Raw genomic sequence first — 20,859 nt, 5'->3', positions numbered from 1 at the left:
AAACTGTTTAGATTTTAGCCAAATGTTTTGGAGTGCTGTGTGTCTCCTGACGTGAAATGCACCACAATCCAGAGATTTCTGGTGAGGTGATGGAGGACCACTTTGACTTGAGGTGGTGTTAGGAGATTTGGATACTCAGGGACAGAAGTTGCTGAAGTTGAGGGCTGTGCGGTGCCAGTTCGGTGAGCAAGGCACACTCTGTAATTGGGGTGTGATGAGAGAAGCCGGACACAGTTCCTGGATTAATAGCTCAATTGGAAGTTGAGGTAAAACAAAAGCACAAGGGGATCCTGTCAGGTCCAGCTGTTTCCACCCCTGCACACCCCCGCCTTTCATGCATCACTTTCTCCCTGTCTAAAACCACCACATTCCCACCCTTGGAGCTAATGGCAGGGTGGGGGCAAATAAGGAGGGGGGGCTGCGAGCAAGCAGAGGCGAGTGGTCAGAAGTATCACGTTTCTCAGGGTGTCCCACACCCTAAATTCAATGATCCCTTCATGAGGAACACTATTTTTTTTTTTTTCTTCTTCTTTTTTAGCTCGGGACTGGTGTGTGGTGCAGAGCTTTTTTAGGTGCAGCTCTGGGAGGGCAGAAGCTGAGGGGCAAGGAGGCTGGGGCAGGGACCTGGTGGGACAGGGCGGCGTGCTGGGACGTTCTTTGTGTGAGTGAGTGAGGCAGACCGCATGTGTGGGTTTATTTTTTCCTCACATTCCTGGGGTCTGAATGGAAAGCACGTTGAGCTGTAATTAAGACATCTTGGAGGCGTACTTAACTTATGACGTGTTGCTTTTCTTTTCCTCTCGGTGAGAAAGTGGCTCTCTTTTCCCTGAATCAGGTCCTCTGCCACCCAGAGCCACAAAGAGACACTCGGGACATAGGCACACACACGCACACGCCAACTTAAGGTGAGCACCATAAACTTCCTCTGCACTTCGCTGTCCTGTTTCAAACTGTTGGAGAGTTCTGAGAGCATCTCGACTCGGGAGCTCCACACAAGGTAAAGAAATAATCAAACTTTGGGGAAAGGTTTTTGCTCCTTTATTGCTTTGAGTCAGATGGGGACGCAGTAAGCAACTATAGCATCAGCTGCAGGGCTGTACTGAAAGGACTTTCAAGCAATCTAGTTTGGCAGCTAAGGGGGGGAGAGGGTGAAAGACGAATTGAAACTGACTAAGTTCGGTGTGTTTAAGTGCTCTGTGTTACCAAAGGAGAGATCATATTGCAACTGCAGATTCAGTCTGAAATACAAAAGTTGTATACTTCTGCTCTACAGCTTCCTCCTGTGGGATTATACATTTCACAGAGATTTGTCTGTCTCGTAGGATTTCTCCTCCCTGTTAGATGCTTTTAGAAATTTTTAGAGTGCAAGAACAGGACACTGAACTGAGCAAGAATTTCAAGGGTTGGAAGTGGATTTGTGTAAAGTGTAGACCTTCCATTTGGAAGGAAAAAGATTTTGATAAAATGTGATTAATTACATGCTGATAGACAATTACACTTGTCTATTTATTTATTATTATTATTATTTGTCAGAGAAAGCCTGAGAAACATTTGGCATAGGTTTCTGTATCTTGACTCATCCATATGGATTGGATGGCAGACCACTATGAGTGTGCAGCTGTCTACAAGTTAGCTGGTCCATCACTATGATAACTTTATCATCTTACTGCCTGTTTGTTTGCTTCTTGGTCAAATACCTATAAAGGTGTCAATCAAAATGTTTTTCATAGCATGACAGCTTGTGTGGCAAGTTCAGATAGAATGCATTAAATTAAGGAAGTTTATTGGTATCATTAGAAAGGGAGATTAATTACTGCTTGGATCTTTCAGGTCAGAATATATTCCCATATATGTTGTGTGATGTCAGAAATGGATATAACTTTTGCAGGAAGCTTTGGAAAACCACCATGTGCAGGAGAATCCACTGTGTATTACTGACAGGAATTAGTTTGTGTTAATGATTATTTTAGTGCTTAAATATGGAAAGAATCCTCCTGCTTTTTTTTTTTTTTTTTTTTAAATTCTTTTTTGGGGAGGGGGGCGAGGGGGGGGAGAGGATGTTAAGAAATATGGCAGCTGAAAATAGAAGTGCAAGAAGTCCGTGTAACTAATACACACCCTCTCAATAAACACTTTCTGAATATTGATCATATATAGAATGTAGAGAAATGCATCATAAACAGGAAAATTATTACCAGGTCCTCCTCCAGAGAGAACCAGGAGTCATCATTCTCACACTAATGGGTGTCAAACAGAATACCAAATCCTTGTGCTACAAAGACAACTCATGATTCCTTGGTTTTTCATATCTAATGGTGGCAGATCTTCAACTCCTGTAGAGCATAGCTAAGCGGAGTTGCTCTGAGTGCGTAAGTTGAGAGCCTAACCTGTATGTACTTACCTGTATTAAAGTTAGTAGCAAGCAAAAAAAAAATTGAAAGAAGTACAAGCAGAAAGGAAGAGAAAGAAAAAGATTTGTGATGCTTTTAAACACATCAGTTAAAGCAAAAAGAGAAAATTTATTTGTTAAAGAGCAGCTTTTCTGAGTTGAGTAATAAAATTGTCAAGGTAGTAATCAAAATGCTCCTGTTCTGCTCTGAAGATGTGCTGAAGGGCCAGTTTTCCTAGTGACTTTCAAGAACATTCTAATGAGAAAGAGAAAAAACATCCATGTAATTATGAATAAAAGTGTTGTCTATAGCAGTGTCCTATTCAGAGACGTGACTGCCAATGTAATTCACAACAAAGCCCACTTTCCTTATGATCCTAATGTTCAGCTTCCTCTCATTTAGTAAGGCTAAAACAACTAGCAACTTCTAAAAAACAGGAAGAGTAATTATGGTAGTACAAAGGTTTGGGGTTGCAAGAGAGAGGCTTCAGAAAAGGGTGGTGGCTTTCTCTGTCATGCTGCATTGCACCTTTCTTTTTACAATCTGTGATAGTGCAAGAAGAAAATTTCATGCTGCACCGAGAGCTCATCAGTCTCTGATTTTATGCTGAAATGTGAGTAAATGAAATACTGTTGTTCACTGTAGGTCACAGTATGGAGCCAAAAGAACTGGTATCAATATTTAGTTAATCAAGTCACTTAACCTCCCAGCCCCTAAGTAAAACTCAGGAAATAATATTGACCAACCTTATAAAGTGATTGAGGTTTTCAAAGGAAGAGTGACTTCATAATTACTTATATTTAAATATACTGAAAGTTTTCCAATTTTGTGCGAGGATTTAAAAGTGAGTATTGAAATTAATAATTTCTGCATTTTCTTTGCTGTTGCACTGAAGCAGTGTTTAAACTACGCTTGGAATCTGAAATACTTTGCATTTCTGCGTTTCATTGTGAACCTGGCAGTGTATTTCATTACTTAAAACTCCCTGAAAATGAAAAGTACAGTTTAGGGGGGAAAAAATCATTTTCATATTACAAGGTGCTGCTGTTGCTTGTGAGGAAGTATTAGACATTCTGTCTCCACTGTTAGTAACTGTAGGATTCAGTACTGTGCTTGAAAAGGTAGCTTGTAATTTGTAGGTTACAAAATGTTCTTTGGGGAAAAAAGTCTGAATATACTCAGGATTTCAATCAATAGCGTTTAAGGAGGATTAGAGGAAACAGCTGGCTAAACAAATATTAGGTGTAGAGTGGATGCAGTGGTATAAATTAATAATGCAGTTCTTTATCTGCTGTATGAATGGGAGGTTTTGTGGAGATAAGGCGACCTTAAGGCAGTCACTGTGTGCCACCTAGTGGATATTGAGAAGAGTTATTCCAAATGTGTATGTATTTTAATCTTGAACATCTGTAACTAATCCAGGTGCAATTTAATTCTAAGCAGTCCGTTTTATTCAGTTTTACCGTGAAGAGCTATCGGCTAACTTAGAAAAGGAAAGCAAAACACATTTTCAATAGTTTCTTTCTAAGTGCCTGCTATATCTGCTAAAATTCAGTTTGGGTTTTATTTAATGTAATTTGTCACTGGCATCTGTTTATGAAGAGCTGTTAAATCATTCAGTATTAAATATCTAAAAATTAACAGTTAGTTTGACATACCAGGCTGTTACTGAAGAAAACAAAGAGATTTTTGTGCAAATATTGTGGCAGAATAATCTGCGTTTGGCAGTATGGATTTCAGAACTCCTCCCAGAACTCAGTTATCATGGGGGACGTGCTGTTGTTAAGCTTCCTCTTGTCTTGCTTCTGAATGTGTTGTCAATCATAGGCATGGACAAAGAAAATGTCAGATTATTTCTGATGCCCAATGAAAGGTCAAAACCTCTCTCCATCTTCTTTTCCTATGCGTGTCATTTATCTCCACCTTCTTTGGACCTCACACACACTTAATGCTTGGAATATTAAAGAGAAAGGAAATTTGCTTTTTGGCTAACTGCACTGTTTATTCTGTCATAGAAGTTCAGGTGCTGTCAATAATATGATAATAATCATAACTCTGAAGAATCTGGTAAAATGACAAGATTTTAAGCAAGCATACATCAATCTGGATGTATTTTGTAACTGTTTATGTTATGTGACCAGCTTGTGTGCTCCGTCTTCAAAGGGATTTGGGAAATTTCACCACCATCAAAGCTCCCACTACAGTCATCTCCCAGGCACCTAAAAGCAGTGAAATATCTATTGTTCTCATCTTACATTGTTCAAGTAAGTGCCACAATGGCTGCTGCAGCAAAGAGGTATTGAAATAATTGGTGAAATGTAGCTCTTGTGCTTCATTCCTTCCTGATTTTCATCACTGTCTGAACAGTAAATCAAGTGGCAATTCCACACTTAGAAGAACAAACAGTTTTCATGTCTTTCTTATTTACTTAGCTTTGAGAATGGTTTTTTTCAGTTGTTGTTTTCTTTCAATTAGTACAACAGAGCGGAAATCCTGAACATGATCAATGGCTCTGAAAACAAACATTTAAAAGATGCATTAAGAAATCTCAGAGCAGTAATCTGTATGAAGACTCCACTGACTACTTTGAAAACATTTATCAAGAGTTAGGTGAAATAATGCTATAGGAGGTTGTTAGAATGATGCATGAGTTAATGGTCAAAGCAAAAAGGAGCTCCACCTTTCCATTAATCAGGCAAAATTTGCAAATGAAAGGCTTGGAAGGTAAAATACCACAGCAGCAAACAGTCTTATTGATTGGATGCCATGCTTCATAGGGTAGCTGCCATTTCTTCTAACTGTCCCTGACCTGATACTGTGAATCACAGGAGCTGCAACTGGGAACCAAACCCAGACAGTACTGAAGGGACCATTGCAAGGCAGAAATCTCTCCCAGAACTGCATTTTCCACTAGAGTCATCATCATGCGTAGTCCAAGTCGTTTCCTAGAGCAGGACACATCAGATGCCATGCTGTGGTAGGATCAACATCATTAATTGTCTGGCATTATAGAAATGAAATCACAAGACCAGAAGAATGTGACTGGATATATGCCTCCTGCTTCAAAAAATGTCATCGTGGCATTTGTCTAGCAGCAGAAGGCCATTATCTTGAGACAGCTTTCCATTAATAATATTCCCTAATCACTTCAAATGCATACAGCTTACAAAGAACGTGCGGGCAATTGAGATGGGTTAGATTAGAAGTGTGTTTGGAAGAAATCTAGGTAGTAGAAAACAAATTTTGTCTGGATGCCATGTCATCTGCATTGTATCAACAAATATTTCTGCGTTATGCTGTGAGGTAAACTTCCATTTTTGGCATGCAAATACCATTTCATTATTTTTAGTATTTTTTCCCTACAATGGCAGGTCACTGATCATTTATAGTTCTCCACGTACAGGCTATTACCCTCCATTATTTCAGTACTGATGATTCATTGTTCCTTTAGTAAGTGGCAATCGGTGCTTGGCACTTCTGTTTTAGAAGATCTTATATGCAAGGCATGGTACAGTACTACTGTGCTGTTAGATTCTGATCCAGCAAAACAATATATGAGCATCTTTACATACGTCAGTAATTCAATGGAAACTCAGATAGGGCTCAGTGAATGAAACTATTTATCTTTTTTTGCAGAATAGTGTCCCTAATTTCCAAATGGCCAGTAAAAAGGAAGTGCACAAAACTCCTGACCTGCAAATGTGTTTATTATAAACTTAGGTAGAGTAGGAAGTTAATGTCTGTTATCTATTTACTAATATTTTAGAAAATATGTGCTGCACCCTAAAATGTCTATGTATTGGTTGTTTTGTTCTAGAAACATATTTTAAAACAAATGAAAAACCCAACTCTGAGTATTCAAAAATTATACTACATATATATAAAATTAAGTGTATACAGAAATACTGGTTAAAATGGAGGGTGTTCACTGCAACATTTCCTATTTTGTAATATTCATATTTATCCCAACCAAGAGATTTATAAGAATTGTATCAGAGAAAAAGCTGTGTTACAGTAGGTGCAGTACTTTTTTTTTTTTTTTTTTTTTTTTCCTGAAATGGCCATGATTAATATCTGCTACAACTTTGGCAGGTTTTAATGGTGCTGCCATCTTCTGCTATGCCCTGCTTGTTGCCTGAGCTGATTTACTTCTGCATGCCTACTATGGCTTTAAATATTGATTATAACATTTGATAAGTCATTGTAATCTGACTGAAAATCTATTTTCTCAAAAATAGTTGCAAATTAAGAAAATAAAATAAAATAAAATAAAATAAAATGGCACAGAAGTCAGTAGATTTTTTTAAAGACTGTCAGTACCTTTGAATGCCTGGGTGGGAAGCTTAACATTCAGAGTAATTCAGTTGGTAAATGGTGCCTACCATGGCATGTTTGTGTGACTGCTGGTTTGGGGTAATGTGGTCTTTGTGCTCAAAGCACATAGGGAGAACAAAGTAGGAGACAGAAACACTACATGATGCAGAGGCTATGAGTCGTTCAACACAGGCTCTCTGAGCCTGTAAATCAACATAAAGAGACTTGCACTCCAGATGTGTGTTGTGCTGTTCTTATGAAATACTGAAACAAAACAAAAAACACAAAGAAGAGCAGGTAGAAGCTGAATGTATTTATGGCAGCAAATGGAACAGTTCATTTAAATAAGCAATGATACATCCTGGGAAGTCAATCAGGAAAACAAAAAAAGTAATTTTTCCTCAATAATTTCTCAGAGTAAATCAAATTATAATGAAACATTTGTTGATGTGCCTCAGAAGGTTCTCTTTAATGTCACTGCCTGGTCTTTCAGGCAATAGGTTGTTGAATCTAGTGTCCAGGCATTTCTTTCTCTTTTCCTCATGAGCAGCTAAGACAAGCATGCGACTGTTAAATTTTCAAAAGCAAGCTCTGTATCTGACTGCATCTGTGTTTTAATGTACGTTCCTCTCTGATCAAAACAGACAACAAGAAAATCTTTCAAATCCATTAGGGCATTCCCCAGTAGGATGGGAGAATGTTAGTGTCATGTGTGACATTTTCATAAATAAAGCCGGGAAGGTACTGTCTTGATGAAACTTGTGTGGCAGGTCTTCAAAACCAGATAGAAAATCAAAAGCTTGCTGTAAAAACAGAAACACATACCAAATAGGATCTTGCCAAGGTTACTCAGTTTTGGTACTCCTCAGTATTTTCATCAGTTACCTGGATAATAGAATAGAAAATACACTTAAATTTTTAGAGAACATAAAACTGGAAGAGCTTACTGTATGTTGGAAGCTATGCTTTGAATGGGTTTGCCTAACTGGAGGGAAGAAAACTAAAAAAACCCTTTTCAGTAGACACCATGTGGTGAACTTAGGCAGAAAGAAAACAATGTGCTAGGCTGAATAAAACTTAAGGTCCCATTTGAGCTCGTTCCCAGTGTCAGTCACATCATCTTCAGAACTGTATTGACCAAGTAAATAAAGCAAACAAAAATGATAGTTTAGGTAACACAACTTGAAATAAAGACCAGAAAAGCCTCAACTAGTGAAGTCTAGGGTAAAGATGAATATACTGAAGGAGAGCCATAGTAAGTCTTCAAATTGTAAGAAGATGCTATGAAGATAATGTGAATTGTAACTTCCACTTATTATCTGTTGGACAACTTTTCCCTTGCTCTATTGTCTGGAAAAGGTAGTTGTGAAAGTTACAGGTTGTTTCAGCCTCTGAACTTGCAGAAGAGAACTTAAGAAAATGAAAGGAAGTTAATGATTTTTTGTAGTTTGTAGTTCATGATAAAAGCAGTTTGTTCTTTAATGTAGCAGAGAAAAAAAAAGACATTCTCACTACTGTCCATCAAGGTACTCCGTTAATTTACTTTGAATATCAAGTTGATTGAAACTTTAGATTTACTTTATTTCAAAAAGTATGGAACAGCAAAATATGCAAAAAATGTGAATTGAATCAAGATAATAATTGTCTATCAGATACCACATTCACAGAAAACACTGTCAATGCATGAGCATTTATTTCCAGAGCTGGAGACACAGGTCCTCTCAAGTCATCTTGTGACTGACTTAATTTCTGGTGCATCTGGTGAAAGATGTAAATTATATTTATTTTATCTGAGGAATGCACCATTACTGAATTACTGCAATTGTTTGTTTGGACCCTGGCCTTTTCTTGACATTGTGTTGGGAAAATAGGACTTTTTATTTCCAGTTGATTATGAGTTTGAGCAAATCTGTGTTGCTATGACTTGCAGTGTACAAAATAGTCATGTCAGGAAACAGCTTTCCTTCTGTAGATCATGACAGTCACTTAGTCCTGTGGCAATGGCTGTTTTGTTAGCAGTTCCGTTGTGTCTGCTTTGGAAAAAATTGTAAATACATAGTCTTTGTTCTCCAGAGGAAAAGCAGAAGCAAGAATTTTCCTATTTTGCAGTTCAAGTTTGGCAAGTTCAGTTACTGTTCATTGTACAATTAAATTTGAACAACAGGACAAATAGAATACTCTGTCAACAGCTGCATCTCTGTTCTCATAGTTCTAGGATGCAGATGTTCTTTTTATGAAGGGATGATGTCTTGGAGGATCTTTACAGATTTATAAGCTCTTTTTAGATTTTAGTAAGGACAGTTTAGCTCTAAGAAAATGTATGTGGTTTTACCTCAAGGGGAATTTTGTTCATATTTCTCTGTCATGGAATTTAAACACAGTGTATGCCCTAGGAAGCATGACAAGAAATTTTGGTAATTCCTATAATATTCTGCAGGTTTCTTTTATTAGATCATCAGCTTTGAAATCACTGTATTAAATAAGAGTCTTGATTTACACTAAGAAAAACCTCTTTGACTTCTGTGCTTACAACACAAAGCTTAAGTATCAAATTCTGAAGTGAATTAGAAGAGTCCTAACAACACGGTTTGGTTGAAGAATTCTTTATATCAGTAGGCTTAATGAGGCTGAAAGTGGCATTCTTTGAGGAAATGCACCCATACTGACATACAAAGAATTTCTAATTCAATGTAAGGGAAACTGAGGGTGTCTGAGCACTGGAACAGGTTGCCCAGTGAGGCTGTGGTGTCTCCATCCTGGAAGAGACTGGATTGGCCTGGACAGTCTCCAGAGGCCTCAGCTTATTCTGTTATTCCATGATTCATACTGTTATACTCAAATTCATACTTGTTTGTGTATTATCTATATTCATGGTACAGATCTTAGCTATTTTTTGACTTGATAATTAACTTCCTGACTTCACTTAAAGTGAACTATGGGTTCTCTTGGCTGTTTGGATATACAAAAAAACAATAAAGAAAGAGAAGATGCTACAAAACGCTGCATTTTCTCTTGTCATTCAAGGAAAGAGGAGGCAGGACAAAAGTAAAGGGAGAGAAAGACGGAAAAAAAAAAGTGAAATATTGCTTTACCTCAACTAGGAGTAGAAGTGTGTATGGAAGAGTCCCTCCCCTACGCTGTACAGTAACTACTACTGTCAAAATTTGAACAACTCTATTTTATCTGTGTTTAGCTGAATCTGGAGAATGAAGCAAAGAAAGGCAACATGCAGAAAGTATGAAGCTCATTTGCATTATGTTTCTCAGTTGGCACTTCTATATCCTGTCATGCAGCCCTTAATTGCTCTTGGCTTTGACCTTTAATTCAATTCTCCAGCACTGAACTGATCTCTAGATTGACTCAGGAAGCACTGAGTACTTCATAGTTGATTCAATGCTAGAAGAGCCTTTTGAAGTGTTATCTTTATTCTCAAAACAACTTCAAATGTATTCCATGTAGTGTATTGCATGGATAGTGAAGAATAAGCCAGCACATTTGTCTGTGATTCTGACTTTCTTTTCTCCTCTGTATTAAAATAAGAGCCAACGGTTCACAGACACAAAATAGACCTTTTGGGATAAATTTGTGCTTGCTGTATTCTTTTGATACAGTCATTTTCCTGCTGCAGGAATAATACTGTGATTACAAGTCAGGTAACTTTACTGAAAATCTGAAGACCAGCATCTTAATGTTCTTATCTCCCTGCCACTGAGACTGAGAATTTCTCAGTGTATAATGGAGTGCCCACAGAGGATTTGGAGGGAGTGCTTGTTGCTGTCTTTACTCCTAGCTGTGTAAGGGAGAGCTGTGGTTGATATACTAGCAGGGGAAATGTAACGCAGTATCAGTTTCAGATTCAGGCATCTGAAGGCACATTAGATGTTATGTCTTATTTATTATGTGCAATGAGGAAGAAAAGATTACTTAGTAGTTAGGACTTTTTACTGTAGAGAAATTTTACTGCTGCTTGAGATACGTATATTCATCTCATTTAATTTTCTTTCTGACCTTGAATAAGCTGGGAGCTTCTTAGTGCCTCATATCTCTGTAAAAATGAGTTGATAAAGCCTACCTTTTTTCACAGGGATGGTATGAATTCCTGTAGGTAGCACAATCAGTTCATCTGATAGTATTGAGCCACCTCTAAAATATGGCCGTACAGCCAGTTCAGTCAAGCAATGCATAATGCTATGCCATATGGATTTCTTCCTGTAATAGCATCCCAGAAAGTACTGGTATATATATGTATGCCTTTGTGTAAGCCAATCTAATCCTGGCTACCTCCAGTGACTTTGGGTGTGACTATAATGAAGGAACACCAGAGAAGATGTAGGGAAAGTACATGTAGGTCATGGACTGCTGTTCACATGGTACTGTGTAATTATCTTTATGCTAAACTTCTGGTTTCCAAGGTGTTTATGAGCATCTGTGCAACACTGAGTAATAACAAGCTAGGCACTGAGCTCAAAACAGCAATTTCTTTGGAAGCTGGAATAGCTCTGGTATTTATATAGCTTAAGGCTGCAATTTTTCTACTACAGCAGATAGCTACTATTACAAATAAAGAAGATACGGCTGCATGTTAAAGACTACAAGAAAGTAAGGAGATGTAAATGTGAATATAGGTTCAGAAAATAATTTAGATTTGTAGAATACACGCAGCAATTAAAATTATATATTGCTAGATGTGATCATTTTAGCATTTTTTTCAGTACAGTGGAACCCCGATTATTCACGCAAGGATAGATTACAAAGACACAAATAGAGTTCATAAAGTAGAAGGCAACCAACAATCTGGTCAGAATGCTTTGAGCAATGAGATTATTGTTCCATATAAAGAAGGCAAGGCACTTCTGGTTCATACTTTGTTGCAAATACCAGTTTAACTTTCCATTGTATGCTTTTCCAAAGGTTAATACAGTTGCCTGAAAAATGGTAAATAATTATAGTAAAGATTGCGTATGATAATATCTTCTGGCTCATTGACTCAGAGACCAATAACACTGCTTTTTACTTTCTGACTTCATTCTCCCTTTATTGTATATTCATTCTGAAGTGATTAATTTATAAATTCATAAACTCCATGGGAATACTTTCAGCTATATCTTTTTCCATATTCAGAGTAGGTAAAATAATTTATTTTGAGGCCACAAACATCATATGTCGTATCAATGTCTTGTATTCAATCCCAGCTCCTTATGTTAAGCGACAGATTGCTATTGTCCTTACAGTTTTATTCTTCCAAGTGCTGAAGGAAGGACTGAGTTATTAGGGTGAATGATCTTTTCTATGTTAAAGATTCAAAGAGTGGCTAATTATACTTGCAGCCCAGAAGGCCAGCTGCATCCTGGGTTTCATCAAAAGAGGGGTGGCCAGCAGGACAGGGGAGGTGGATTGTCCCTGTCTCCCCTGCCCTCGTGAGGCTCCATCTGGGGTACAGATTACATCTGGGGCCTCCAGAACAAGAAAGATATGGAAAATGGGTTCAGAGGAAGCCACAAAGATTATCAGAGGGCTGGAGAGCATCTCTCCTGCAAAGGAAGGCTGAGGGTGTGAGTTGAAGTTGTTCAGCCTGAGGAAAAGAAGGCTCTAGGGAGACATCACTGCAGTCTTCCAGTATGTAAGGGGAGCCTACAAGAAATATGAGAAAGGACTCCATCAGGGAGTGTAGTGATAAGAGAAAAAAAGAAAAAAAGAAAAAAGGACTGGCTTTAAACAAAAAGACAGCAGATTTAGATTAGATAAAGTAAAGAAATTCTTTACTCAGAAAATGATGAGTTGCTGGCATAGGCTGCCCAGAGAACCTGTGAACACCCCATCCCTGGAGGCATTCAAGGCCAAGTTGGTTGGGACCCTGCGCTGTCTCATTTGGTAAGTGGCAACCCTGCTTATGACATGGGATTAGAGCTCAATGATCTTCAGTGTTCCTTCCAACAGAAGACATTGTGTGATTTTAAACGTAGTATTTAATGGGCTGGAAGACGTCAGGAATTTTAGAGAATTTAGGTTATATAACATAGGATATTGAGTTATGGCATTTTGCATCTGGGAGAGGACATTTGTGACTATCCCTGTTGTGAGTGGATATGATGCACACTGCGGCAGATTCAGGCAGGAATGGCTGAGCTGCATAGCTCAAGTTCATATTATGTAGGCTTTCTTCACAACTGTTAAAAGTTTAGATTTTACACACTGCTTTTCATTGCTATATCATATATGGCATTACAGAGATGGCAACTAGCATTAAGTCATTTGATAAAGCTAGATCGGAAATTAAAAATGATCTTTATGTTTTTTTATTTTAAGTGAAATCTTGAACTTGATGATCCTTGAGGTCTCTTCCAATCCAAGCCATTCTGTGATGATAATCTAGAAGAGGATAGTTTTGAAAGAAAGGGAAATAAAACTGCTTTTTATTAGCTCCACTTCTCTTGTCTGCAGAGAATTCTGAACACTTCAATACATACAGATGGCAACATACTCCCTTTATAGTACCTGCGCTATGACTGCATCTTGTGTCCTGCTTAGAAGCACTGCTCAGTTACCTTGAGACCACAAGTAACATGCCATCAGGGACTGCTTTGATAGAAAATTGTCTCTAGCCATGATGTTGCCTCAGCTAACTTGCACTGCTGAAATCATTTATTCAGTTCCTACCATGTCACTGCAGTAAGCTGTGAATGTCATGTGAAACTCGTACCCTTGGCTTCAGTGACTGGTAAGTATTGGCGGTGTTGTTTAACTATTGCTCTTGCATGCAAAAAAACCAAACAATATTTGTCTTGGACAGTATCCATTACTCTCTTACTAACTCAGATAAGTTAGAGCACTTTTCCTTTTTTCTGTTGGACAGCACAGGGGAAGAACTGCCTATGCAGATACTACTGCCTTCTCTTTATGTCTGCAAAATGTTGAAATCTAGCAAACTGAAATACCTTAATGCAAGCTAGAAAGGTTTACTTTACGTTGTTTGTTGTTGTTGTTGTTTGTGGTTGTCTTTATTTCCCCCCCCCTCCCCCCCCCCCCCCCCCCCCATTTAGTAGCGTTATTTTGTTTTGTCTTTTAGAACATCCAGAAGATCTAATTCTAAATGTTCTAGATAATTGCACACAGTTTGATTTTTTCCTCCATTTTCTTACCTGGAGGCGAAAATGCAAATGAAAGCACACTGGAAAATGGTTGCAAATTTTCACTGGGAGAAAGAGAGGCTTTGAAGAAAGCAAAAACAAAAGAAAACTACTTTGGATAAGATCAAGTCAGCAGACAAAGTGGAGGTGCTTAATAGAAAAAAATGTTTGAAGTGAGCATGGAGGCTGAATATTGAGTTCATGGATACTGGACTGCAGTTCTGGATGTTCTTTTAGGATTTGACATTGGTTATGCTGTGGTATAAGAAGAAATAATATTTCTCAGTGAGAAATGCAGGGTCTTTCCTGCTTAGAAAATATTATTTAAAGACTAATTAAATTTTGTTAAAAAGTTAAGAAAAAATAGTAGATAAGAAATAGGAATGGTGAAAAATTGTAAAGAAAGAAATCAGCTTAATTGTTTCGGAATTCAGGACACACAATTAAAGTCTATGTTGTAGGCAAGGTGCTATTTATAGCTTGTACATTCAGAGTTTACACTAGAAATGAGTTTATAGTGGAAAGTATGCTGGGTTATGAGTGTGCCAGTGTCTTTTTTTTTTTCCAACAAAATCTAATTTGAGACATTTGAATAGAGGTGTTTGCAGTAAGGACTGGTGTTGAAGACTTTTTTTTTTCTTCTCTTATAACCAGTTTTAAATCCTAAGTGAAATATGTGTGCCAGTCCTTTTATAGTAAAAATGAAGGGAATTCCTCAGCTCTTAAATAGCATCTAGTAACAACAGACAGGGAGAAGACTGAGGTATGTAGTATCTTTTTTTGCCTCGGTCTTCACTAGTGATGGCCCTTGAGTGGATAGTTCAGAAGATGGGAACTGGGAGAGGGATGCACCTCCTGCTGTAAGCAAAGATCAGGTTTGTGGCTGCCTGAGGAATCAGAACATCCTTAATTCTGTGGGTCCTGATGAGATGCATCCCAGAGTCCTGATGGAATTGGCTGATGTGTCACTTGGCCACTCTTGATATTTGAAAAGTCATGGCAGTCAGATGCACCCATTTTTAAGACGAGTAGAAAGGATGCTCCAGGGAGCTACTGACCTGTCAGCCTTCCCACTTTGACTGGGGAAGTCATGGAGCAGATCTTTCTGGAAGCTATGCTAAAGTCCATGAAAGGCAGGGAGGTGATCTTGGATAATTAGTGTGGCTTCACCAAGGGCAAATCTTACCTGATTAACCTAGTGGCTTTTTATGGCAGTGTAAATACCAGTTACAAGGAAGAGCCACTGATGTCATCTACCTGGACTTCAGTAAGGCCTTTGACATGTTCCCCCATACCAGCCTTCTCTACAAATTGGAAAGATATGGATCTGATGGGTAGACTGTTCAGTGGATGAGGATCTGGTTGTGAAATTGGACTCACAGAGAGCTGGTCAGTGTCTCAGATGGAGACCAGTGTCCCTCAGGGGTCAGTACAGGGACTGGTACTCTTCAACATCTTCATCAGTGACCTTGATAGTGGGACTGAGTGCACCCTCTGCAAGTTTGCAGATGACACCAAGCTATGGGGTCCAGAGAGATCTAGACAGGCTGAGCAGTGGGCCCAGATGTACCTCATGAGCTTCAACAAAGCCAAATGCAAGGTATTACACATGGATTGCAGAAATCCCCATTATTAATATAAGCTGGGGAATAAAAGGATTAAAGACAGCCCTGCCAAAAAGGATATGGGAGTACTGATAGATGGCAAACTGGACATGAGCTAACAGTGTGCCCTCAGAGCCTGGAAAGCCAACCATATCCTGGGCTGCATCAAAAGAAGTGTGGCCAGCACATCAAAGGAAGTGATTGTGCCCCTTTAGTCTGTGCTGGTGAGGCCTCACCTGGACTTCTGCATCCAGATGTAGAGTCTGCAGTACAGAGCAACCTGATGTAGCTGTTCATTGCAGGGGAGTTGGACTGGATGACTTGTAAAAGTCTCTTCCAATTCAGATGATTATATGATTCTGTGATCTGTCTCTGCTGATGTTTCAGTTGTGAAATCGAGGTCATCCACAAACTCACATGGTAGCTGTAAGGAATGTTGCTCAGCCATAGCACATTTGCGGATCTTTCATTAGTTTTTAGTTTTCTCATTTTACTCTCACTTCCAGGAGCTGCAGCCTTTTGCAGCCACTCTCCTCTTTGTGCCTTGTGGTCTATTGACTGGAAATTTGTGAATATAGACACTAGACTTTAGTAATCTCTTTCTGTTCCCCGAGTTGTTTAAACTGGAAACCTGCAGTTCTTCCTGCAGCCAAAGTCTAGACCGAAGCATGCTTTGCTCCCTATAGCACTGATACATTCAGCATTACAGTTGAGGAAGAGTTCAGGTGTTCCCTTGGATGACTCATGTAAAGCTCACCTAGAACTGAGGTTGCTCTCTCCTCCCCACACAATAGAAGATATCACGTGTCTTTAATAGTGTTTCCCTGAAGTACAACTGAGTTCTGTGACTCCTTGGGAGCAAAGTGCCTCTGGCATCACCTTGCAGGAACTGTTCCATCTTGGCACTGCAGAGATAGAGCTAAATGCCACAAGTTAGTCTGTAAGTACCAGCAAAACAGCTTTTGCTATACGTTTATGTAAAACAGACTGACGACTATACCTTAATCGTATAGATAACATATGTAAACAACAGTATTCAAATACATTAGTCCTATGCAGTGCAATCTATTAGTGTGCATTAGAGGTGCAAAATTGTTCTACGTTAAGTGCAGGCTTTTTATCTGTGCTCTTCTTTTGTCACATTTAATTAGGCCAATGACCTGATTTCTTAGAGGTAGATTTCTACTGTCTACAACAGTTCTAGTGAAGGTAGACTATTAAAAAGTTCATTTGTTAAGTTTGTGCTTTTCAGAAAATTTCATTTTGAGACTCCTGGAAGTACTTATTAAATTGCAACCATTCCTCAAAAGTCAAGGTGATTTTATAAGGTTATTATGCTCTGTCAACCAGTAAAACCATGTTTTTAATATTCTTATTTCAGTGACATTTTCCTTAGTATTCTTTGCTGCGATATTAGCAGTAACCCCTCAATTGACAAACTTCGCACTTTGGCTCTGCAGGCCCCACGCAAGTGTAAAATAGATGTCATACATGAATAACACACTTTAATCAAATTAACCACTACACAGGCATGAGGAAGAGTGGGAGTGGAAAGCTGCATCTGGGACCTGCTCAAATCCATCCTGACAGTTTCTGATCCCTGAAAGCATCAAGTTGACTGTACTTGGGTATGAGTTCACTTTCTTCTTGGGATCCCTTATAACCATAAGTAGTCATTCTTTTTCCAGAGTAGGCAATGTGCCATGATATTTCAAGAGTGAAAAAACAGGAGATGGAAGTCTCTTTTCCTGCAGGCTTATTTGTGTGTGGTGTGTGTGTGTGTTTTGTTTTGTTTTTTGGTAATTTCCCTCCTTGTCTCATGTAGTATCTCTCCAGAAAGAAGATGACAGAATTCCTCCATGCTGGTTTAATTTACCAGCTTTTTTTGTGTGTGATCATATCAGGCAACATGTATCTTGTTTTATCAAAGATGTTCAATGACAGAAGTTTGAATGCTCATCTACCCATATGTGCATGCACACATAAGTGTGCACATATGTATATAAATATATGTAAATGGAGAAATGCATATAAGCATATAAACACATATGTAATATGTAGGCCACTCCTAAAGTAATGCCTTCTATTTATTTCCATGGAAACTACAACAAAGAGCATAATAACACAGTTTGGTTCAGCAAGCATCAGTAAATGTCACTGGGTGCCAGTTTCTCTGCATGGAGGAGTTCAACCTTTGCTTCAGATGCACTTCCATGCCAGACAACATTCTGTCAGGCTGCTCCTCTGCTGCCCTCTGCCACTGGGCAAGAAAATACAACAGGATATTTGTGAGAAGGTTCAGTCTCTACTTCCATAGGACCAACATCTGCTTGCAAAGACTGTAACATGTTTATATTGGCCTCTGCCAAGAAAATAAAACAGGAGGCCTTGCTTTCAGAGCACCTCACGTAGATTGTAGATGCAGTTGCACCAAAGAAGGTTCTGCTTTCTGTATCAGTGTACTTTGGTCACCAAACTGCCATTAATTACACTTTTGTAGGCTTTTTTTTTTTTTTTTTTAAAGTTATTTTCTTCTAAGCATGCCTAGTTGGAACCTACGACATGTGAGCACTGCTCTGCCTGTCTAGCTGAATCAACAAACCTTTTCTACAGTGGATTAAATGCAACTAGGGATTAATGTGGCTCCCTGTCTCTTGTGGGCAGCTCTCAGGCTGGGAGGTGGAGCTCTGCTGGGGTTAGTGTTTGGGGATCTTCACAGGCATGGGTTTGGGTGTTTGAAGCTTTTTTTACCCCCTGCTATGTGGCTCTTTAGGAACCCTTCCCTAGCAAAACAACCTCACAAATGGCATTCGCACTGTCAGCCCTGACATCTGGATGTGAGTCTGTGCATTTGGCCTCTGAGAAAGAAATGAAACCGATCTGACCCCACAAGTCAGGTGGTAATGGTATGTGAGAGACACTGGAGCAGGCTCCCATGTCATGTGAGCTCTGCAGTTTTTGAAGCTTAGGAAGTTTGTACAAGTTGCTGGGATGAAATCTGAGTCAAAAAGAGGCCAGAATCTTAGTTTATGTCATAGTTTTTAGTTCACAATACAAAATGGATGTTAAGGCCCTTGGAAGCATCCATAGAAGCGGACCAAAGCTGTTGAACAGCCTGGTAGTACATGTGATAGAGAAATGACAATTACTCCCTAATACAGTTTGGAGTGTCTGAGAAGAGGCAAGCACAGACTTTCCAGGTCAGCCCTTTGTAGATCCTCCTGTTTGCTTTTCTTCCCTGTGGGGCAAAGGAAGCTAACTGCAACAACCCTGCCATTAGCATACCAAAATCAAAAGTCATATTTTTTAGGCAGCATTGATCAGAAACTCTTTCAGCTGGGAATGCACTGTTTCATGTAGTGGTCGGTTCTTCACTTCAGGCTGTGGTTCTCACATCTGCACTTGCAATGAGTAGAGCTTGCAGTGGAAATTTTCCTGTTGTCTCCACAAGCGGTCTGTCACTGTATTCTCCAGGACAAATACCTGTATGAAAACATCAGTGAAGCTTTAACTGCAAAAAGCTTAAGAAGGGCTATAGTACATCAGGGCAAAAGTTAACCTTACCTGGTGTCCGAGGATCATCTGCTGTAATTGCTTAGGGAAATAGCAGATAGTAAAATAAATAAATGAATAAATGAAACAGCAGGAGTAATGCACTCCTTCTCTGGCTCACCTTTCCTACATCTCAGGTTGCACAAATATGAGATCCTAGTAGGAGATCCCTATCTGTAGCCTATCACTGTTCTTTCCATCCCTAAGGGTGTGACAGCCCACCTCGATAAGTGATGCTTTACTTGGAAGTGTAGATGTCGTTTGGGTAACACTGGAGGGCTTTCAGAGCCTCTGCAAATGCGATTTGAGAACTCGAGTTGACTGCTGTGGAGCTGAAATAGCCTGCATAATGCAGAGGACGTTACAGGACAAATGAAAGCCCTGCTTTTGCTGTGGATGTCTGTAGCAATGCTGACTCTTACAGTTAACTCAGTTGAGCCACATTTACAAAACATATCAGTCCTATCTGCTTGCCGTTTATTTCAACTTCCTAAACTACTTTGGTATCTTCAAAACCCCCATTCAGCTTACTGGTAATGCCGATATTCTTGCTATTGGCTAAGTTAGGATATTGCTTTGTCTGGCATAATCCAAATCAATACAATTTCTTTGTTAAAAGAGTTTTCTAATTCAGAGATTGTCAAGAAAATCTGTTATGGGGTCTTCTTTATTTCTTTTTTCCACCTCCCCCCAGCCCCCGTATGAAATCTACACAGGTTTAATTTAGCCGAGGAACTGACCAAAAAGCAGCATATATTGCCTGCGCTCAAACTAAATGTCAGGACAGTGCAATTAAAAACTGCATTGATTTTGTGAGATCTGTTTTATGCAGTAGTCCAGTGAACTGAAATGCATCCTCAGGCTTTTTATTCTCTGTATCTCTGTGTGAACTAAACTCACCTATGTGCTATCTGTGGATTTCCACACATTTTTTTCTTAATATGTGCTTATGTGGTTACTTAATTTTGTTATGCAGGCTGCAGGTTTTTCCTGGATATAGATTATTCAGTCACATCTTCCTTCATCTGAATACATCTGAAAGTAAAATATGATGTACTTTGTTCTTGTAATAGATATGTAAAACTGCATACTCTTCAAGCTGTTTTGCTTACATGACTACGGTGAATTTTATCTACCAGGATATGTTCTGCCTTATGATTCCATTGGATGGTTGTATATTGTTCAGATAATTCTGTGTTATGTCACTCTGAAAGTAATGCCTCCTATTTTTTTTCCCATGGAAAATGCAACAAAGAGCACGATGACACTACTTGTTAGAGCAAATGATCAGCTACAAAACACTGTTTTTCAACAGTCACCACCATGAGCCGTGCATTTTCATCAGCAATGAACAAGAACCTGCATGATATGCTCTTAACAATTTGTGCTATCAGAGGCACTGTCCCTGTCACTTTGCTGAAGTGCACTACCCACAGGCTCACTGTGCTCACATCCATTGGTTGATCTCCATAAACGTTCAGCAGATGTCAGTGAGGGTCAGTGGGTGCTGCTTTTTTCTGCATGGAGGAACTCAGTGACACACCTTTGTTCCATGTGCACTTCCATCTCAGACACTGCTTTGTTGGACTGCCCCCCCACTGCTCTCTGTCACGCTGCAACAAGACTTATATTGACATTTTCTGATATTTAGTCAGATGGTTACAACTTAGTTCCACATCGGAATATTAAACCAAGACTGTTTGGAGGTGCTCAGGAGTTCCTGGTTGTTGGTTTTTGGTTTGTTTCTTTTTCTTTCCTATTGTGTTTTGATTCATAGTATGTATTGAAATATTGTATCACAGTATCGTGCGAGTTGGAAGGGACCTTAGAGATCATCGAGTCCAACTCCCGGGATTCGAGCCCCTCTGTGTA

At 39.1% G+C, this 20,859-nt stretch overlaps 1 protein-coding gene across 1 annotated transcript in view; it reads left to right on the top strand.

The window, feature by feature from the left end:
* The first annotated feature begins 869 nt into the window (after positions 1 to 869).
* HAPLN1 (hyaluronan and proteoglycan link protein 1) overlaps positions 870 to 20,859 on the top strand; it is a 57,787-nt gene continuing 37,797 nt past the window's right edge. Inside the window, exon 1 of the mRNA XM_072359912.1 lies at positions 870 to 997. The gene's annotated coding sequence lies outside the window, so the exon portion shown is untranslated. The remainder of the gene's footprint in view (positions 998 to 20,859) is intronic.

This window comes from Excalfactoria chinensis, chromosome Z (assembly GCF_039878825.1).
Source record: "Excalfactoria chinensis isolate bCotChi1 chromosome Z, bCotChi1.hap2, whole genome shotgun sequence".
In the NCBI taxonomy this organism is placed as follows: Eukaryota; Metazoa; Chordata; class Aves; order Galliformes; family Phasianidae; genus Excalfactoria; species Excalfactoria chinensis.
Note: the sequence above shows the minus strand (reverse complement) of the source record. Positions and strands in the feature narration are given on the sequence as shown.